Raw genomic sequence first — 7,364 nt, forward strand, 5'->3', positions numbered from 1 at the left:
GATGAAACAAGGTAGCGTAAATTAAAACTCATTTTCTATTTAAATACAAAAAAATGAATTAAATAAAGGTAATTACATTTCTCTCTATACCTTTATAAAATCATTTCCTGACATAGTTTTAAAAAATTGCAAAGCAATACAATTATAAAAGAAATGCCGTTTAAAAAGTATTATATCTATACTAAAAATTTTGAAAAGTTTAGATTAATATACAAATTTAATATCAAATATTTATTATTTTTGCTAACAGAAATATAATATGTAAAATTAAATTCAGTGTCTTTTTTTTATATAGAAGAGCAATAAATAAAGCACAAAATAATAAGTTTAGAAATATATAAGGGAAACCGGGGCACCATGGGTCACGGGGTAACATGGATCATTGATTGTTTATATACTCTAGAATATTTAAATTAATATTTACTACTGGTACAATACGACTATTACTTCGTTGCTAATGCTTTTTTTTGTGGTACAATGATGAAGATAAGATACAAGTTTCTGCGCATCTCAACTTACTACGTTACAAGTAATAATCTAACATTTATTTTTTATAGCTTTCTATTAAATGTATAATTAAATGCATATTATAATTGAGGTACCATGGGTCATACATTAAATATGGTATTCATAATGAAACGGACAATACAGAAAGTATATGTACTAAAAATGCAGTTCATACTTCTAAGCAATTAATTTTATTTTAACATAATAAATTTTTTATCTTAATTAAAGAGATTATTTCTCATTTGTTTTAACTTTCTATTTTATTATTTAATAATTCTATAAAGGAATATAAAGCCGCTGAAAGCCGACACAGTTGTACGTGTATAGTAAAAAATAATGTATATGTCAATCACCAATTACAAATGTTTTGACCATAGGATTAGGTCATCTTCAGTGTAACAATTATTCATCGGAATCAAAATTGATGCGTTGTAACACAATGAGGTAAATGCTGTCAATTATCGCTAGGTTGTTGTCCAAAATTAACAACTTCATTATCGTTTGTACTTCGCTGGATACTCAAACAAGAATTTATTCATTTAATTAAAATCGTGTTAATGCGTGAAATTTATGAACTTTTAATCATAATCATTTAATTAAAAATAACATTAAATTGATTGTATCAAATGGATAAAACTTATATTGTACTCAGCACAATTATGATCCGTTATAACGCGATGTAATTATAACAATATCTTGAGAGCAACGTTTCACATTATCAGTGTTTATAAGTATGAAAGTTAAACGGAATAAATACCACCGCAATCTCAACGATACAAATTTATAATTTATAAAACAAGAACATATTTATTTTCTCTAAATTAAATCATTATATAGCGAATTCAACAATTCCGTGTCATTTTGCATATTAATCCATTTTTTGTTTTTTTTTTTTATATGAATCGCTTTCGAGATTAATTTTTTACTTAACCCTTATTCTTTGTCTAAAATTTTGATGTTATTCCAATCAAAATTATGATTGTGTTCAATTTTATGTTCTGTCATTACAGAGTGTTGTGTGATATTTCTATTTATGTGATTCCGATGTTCTTTAATACGTGTTTTCAATAACCGTTTCATTTGGCTCACATAAGAAGCATCACATTTTGACAATTAATTTTGTATACCACATTGTGATTAAAACATGCATTATACTTTAATTATTTAAAAAAAAATACAAAAATTTTTATATTTAGATGCACTTTTAAGAGTATGAATTTTTGTGACTCATGGTACCGGTCTCCCCTATGTAATAATAAATTATGAATATTTTGTTAATTTAAATAATCTTTTTTTCTAGTGTTTAATTAATCAATTATGCTCATAAACTAAGTATTATATTACTATGATAAATTACTGTTTCGAATCAGTGTAATCATTATTACAATATTATATTTGCAATTATTTAGATAATCATCTAAATGAAGAAATAGCTTCATTTTATCTTTATCTCAAATTATATAATATATATATATAATACTATCTTTATCTCATTTTTAGTTTAGATAGAAAAAATGCTATTTTTTCAAATTATCTTAATATAATATGTAACGAATTTAGTATGCACTCGCCAAGATTTTAAGACATCTCCTTTTATATAAACTGGACGTTTATGTTTAATGTTGTTAGATCAGTAGGTATAATTCAAGATTTTTTTCTGAGTATTCTGACGTAGATATATGTCAGAATTATTGCTTATTACTTTTTTAACATTTACAAAAATAAAATACTCTCAATATTGAAGTACTTTATGTTTAAAATTTAAATATAAAGAATTAGATTCTTCTTTTCTTATTAGTTTCTTAGAGTATGTCTGGATTTGTTACTTACTACTTTAAATTAATGACCACTTATAACGTAAAAGTAATTCATTTTAATTATATTATAGAAGATGGTGTGCACATATACGAAGGTATTCACAAAAAAATCTTTTATTTTAATACTTATTCAATATTATATATAATACATTTTTTTTAGTATAATTTTTTTATTACGTTACTTGACGAGATCTTTTAATTATGTTTAATGTATTCATATAAAATAAATCTTTTATGTTAAGAATTTCCAGTAATACTATTTCATTGTTTTAATATAAATTTTGTTTTATCTTTTGATTAACTCTATCAATTCTTATTTAATTTGAATAGCCAAATTTATTAATAATTCATACTTATATTCTTCACGGTTAACGACGATATGCACACCACCGTAACAATACCATGCAATCTACAACTGCGCTATGTATATTAAGGAGGAGTATTAACGACACAAGACTGTGCTATATATATGTGAATATAAGTAATCATTCGATATATTATATTATACATTTTTCCGTTTTAATTTTAATTTTTTACTAAAACGATTTTGTGTTAACATTGTGAGAATGATCTCGTGTATGGTAGAAACGTTTGTGTCTTTTTAAAATTTGTTTATTAAATGTATTGTGTTTAGCTCGTAGCTCTTGTTTTTGTATATTTGATTTTTAATCACTTGAGCCATTTTCTTATATTCTTAATTAGATTCTTACTTTTTATCCATGTGAATTGTCAAATGGATTTTCTTTGATTATAATATATGTTGCTATCATTAATGCCAGTAGAGTGTCTGAATAACAGATATATCCATGCAGAAATCGTTTGTCAGATGGAATATTCGAAAAATTCTAGTTTCTTAGAAAATAAAGATTAATATTATAAGTGAAAATATAAAAAAAATTATAAAATTATTATATATAAATATATTATATTATAAATGATAGCTAATGGTAGCAAATTGATGTCAAAATGACGTCTTTTGACGTTAAAATAACGACAAAATGACGTAGTCAAACGTTGTCCAAAAAAATACCAAGGAAAAATATGAAAATATCATATTTTTAAATTGTTTTTAAAGTAACATTGTCATAAGATTATTTAAATAAAACTTATAACTTTATCTCTTATCTTATGTAAATACATTTTTATTTCATCTAAGATATGTTTGCGTATAATTTATCTTATCTTTATTTATATAATTTTTAATTATTTTGAGCATAACTGTCGATAATTTCCTGTTGTCTTCCACATGTTTTTTCATTCTCTTTTTTCTTTCTCGAGTGCATCACATTTCTCGAGTTGTTTCATAATTTTTCAAAGTTGTGTTTGTACTCATATTTACCGTTTAATAGAATGTAATAATGTGATTTTTTAATCGCAGTTCGCCGTATTTTAGGTACCGCCTCCAACGACAAGAGATCAGTCCGACCCTGATCCGTCCGTCTGAAAACCTTGCTCTTTTACGCAATTTTAGCGTTTATTAAAGTTTGCTCGCAAATGAAACGAAACCCATATAACCTACCTAATTTAGCGAGTAGCATTTTCGAGTGGGGACCACTTCAGGAGAGCAAAAGGAGGAGAAGGAGGAGAGACAGGAGGTGGAGGATGATGATGATGAGGAGAAGGAGGAGGAGGAAGAGGAGAGGTCGGGTTCTATTGACAGCGGTTATTGCCTAACTGCGTACCTCCACCTAATATGCCCGCTTGGGGATTCGCAACCAGGGCCGCTCGAACGAAAACTGCAAAATACACTCGCAAATCTTTAATTCCACCCCCGCGTGTAATCCCCATCGATTCTATAGTCGCTTTTGCTCACGCATTGCCATGCGGATTTTTGTCTAAATTTACGCATTTTCTTTTTTTTTCATTGTTACTAAATTTTCTTTTACATTAGATTTATTAAATTCATTTATTAAATTGAAAAAGATCTATTTTTTTTGTGAAAGAGATAGTGTATTATATTTTCTATCATCGATTTTAAATTATTTTATTCAAAACATGAGAAGTTTTGGCTTCTGCAACTGGACGCGGAAACGCTTGCCGCGCGACAAAATATGATGCGGTAGCCAATAAGCTTACAATTCCTAACATGTTCATTGGTTACCGCGTCTCATTTTGTCACGCGGCAAGCGTTTCCGCGTCCGGTACAGGAACCATTCGATCTTGTTACATTGATTTTTTTTTACACACACACACACACCCACGCACACATAAATTGTTCACGTATATTTTAAATAGAAAACGTTTGCAATTATTTCATGCTTGCAGAAATTGTAATAGAATTGTAATATGCGATATTGCCTAATGAGGCATGTCGATTGAACTTTTGTTTTCACTTTTTACCCGGTCTTATACTCTTACAATGGCAATTATTTAACGTGACGAATCATCGTGGATCGCGATTTACCATTGCTGAGACGGAGGTCTCTTCCTGCGGCACGACTGGAGGTTTATCCTTTTTTTCCCTTCCTGTTGCCTCGATACCTCGACGTACGTGTATGCTCGCGAACGGATGCGGGCAAATAACGGCCCTGCCTGCATTTGAAACTCTATTAACTCTCCGAATATTAGCTCGTCGAGCGAGATTAACCTCATTGTGCCCCGTTGAAAATGATGACATCACTATTAAACTCCCGTCGGCTTACGGAAATTGATTAAACTATCAAATTAGCTCTACTAATATCAACACATCAACGCCGCGAGACCGGGCCTCTGGCTTCGAGGTTCAATCCTAAATGGCATGAATTTGCCGGTCCGCACGATCGTTCGACGTGCATTCATCGGTGCGACTATATTCTCCAAGTTATGCAGTCGCGGCTAAAGCTTAATATAGTATATGGTGAAACCGAGGGGTGATATGTGATTGCGACATATCATTTTATGTGGTTTAATTTTTCAGTGCGAATTAGTTGATCGAACCTCTATCTTCTTCAGGTTTCTTTTCCTGTCCGAAGCTTAATTGAATCATGTTTGTAGATAATCAAGTATCATCTTTTAAATGCAGAAAGCAGCTTGAGAAAACTATGATACTATAAAATTCTTTGTTTCTGCATCGATTAAAAGTCTTTACACGAACTTGAAAAGATTATCACATATGATTGTTCGATGTAAAGTAATACAATAAGATGCAACACAACAGAATGCTCACTAATAATAATGTAGCTGACTTGCGATTAGAAAGACGTAATATTCTGTTTTAAATATGCCGGTTCTAAGCATTTTGTGAACATGAAATTATCGAATTAATTAAAAATTCGTACATATTGCTCATTGAATGAAATAAGCAATATTTAGGTATGCTTCTTTGAACATTCGATCAGCGGTTAAAAATCTGAGCGGTGCAGCCAGATTATACCTTCGATCATGTCGTAAGAATTCGAGTAGTAACGCCAGTCTCCTCTTTCTCAGCCACCCTTTTCCATCCGGCATTCAGGAACTACGGAGCGTTAGATGTACTGTTAAGGGAAGTGTGAACAATTTCGTGCATTGTCGAGACTATAATATGGATGGCTGGCAGGATAATTATTGGAGGCCGTTTGAATCTAACTGTTTCCTTCATTAGCAGTCTCAGTTCGTCCGTTTATCTCCTTCTCTCACTACGCCTGCAACACTCCCTCGCCCTCCCGGCCTCAGCCAGCTCCTCTCTCGCTCTCACTCTTTCTCCATCTCTCTCTTTCTCCCTATCTGAATTTTGTGCAGAATTACCCGCCATTATCATAATTGCGCTATTACCGATAATATCTACGACTCCGCTTCGAAACTGTACCTCGATGCTCTTAATCCATTTTCTATTTGGACAGCGGGGGCTTACGGTGGACGAGAAGTCGCAAATTCCGTTGCGTAATTTCCGCTCCATTGAATCGTTCCTTCTCCCTCTCCCTCCCCTCTCTCCCACTTGCCACTTGAGATTATATATTTTGTAGCAACAGACTGGATAATGCAAAAACGAAACGCATATTTGCATTTCCGATCATCGCACACTTCTTCCTTTGTTCAAACTTCTTTTTCGCATGCTATTAACGCGTGCACAATAATATCAATAATACTTATCACGTGTATGGGATTGTGTGTGGGAAGATCGAAATGCTAAATATTGGACACAGAGGTTTTGTGAGTGATATAGTAAATATTATGTAATATAAAAGATAGATAAAATATGAGAGAAGAAAAAATATAAATAGCAGTTATATAATATGCTCTTGTCATGTTTTACGTGATATTATGCGTCGAATCACATGACAGAATCGAGATCAAGATTTGGAGTGTTCGATACTTACAAGAGAAGTTACCCAGATCAATTAGTTGATAGTAGATATTCAATTAGTTTTGAAAAAGTAATGGTTAGAAGTAATGGATAGAAGAAGATAATAGCTTATCTCCTATTAACTAAAATCAGTGTCAATCACTCGAAAAATTTGATATTGATTAGAAAAATGGATTCAAAGTCCGTTGTAAACAGCTCCGAAAATGAATTTTTAACTTTCTTTTACTTTTGGGTTTTTCTACATACGTATAAGTAATATATGTATGTAAGTGAAATAGAAAGGAAAACTTAGGTCTCGATTCCAATGGTGGGTATTGAACATTTTTTTATCTAACTTCTAACCGTTACTTTTTCAAAACTAATTGGACATCTAGATAACTTTTCTTGTTAGACTATATTTATAGTCGATTCTTATATATATTTAAAATCCATCTTAAGTATAACATAATTTTAAGATATGTACAAAATAATAAGTAGTAACATAAAGTCATATTATATTAGCATTTTAAGACATTACTTAAGATGATCTTAAAATAAGAAAATACTCACCAACCATGAATATTGGTCTTAGACGATTGTTCTCCGTGTCTGCAATTAGACCAAACGGTAGGTGGCGTACTGAACATGACAGTTTTTAGAAGGGTAGTAGGATAGAGGGTCACCTCAATACCGCACATAAATCCTATATACATTAGCGAGTATTATGAGTGACGATCCGTACTTTCATAAACACATAGTTGTAATGTCTTGTAAGTCTTATGTCACTTGTTTTTTCTATT

The sequence above is a fragment of the Trachymyrmex septentrionalis genome, unplaced genomic scaffold, assembly GCF_001594115.1.
Source record: "Trachymyrmex septentrionalis isolate Tsep2-gDNA-1 unplaced genomic scaffold, Tsep1.0 scaffold108, whole genome shotgun sequence".
Taxonomy (NCBI): Eukaryota; Metazoa; Arthropoda; class Insecta; order Hymenoptera; family Formicidae; genus Trachymyrmex; species Trachymyrmex septentrionalis.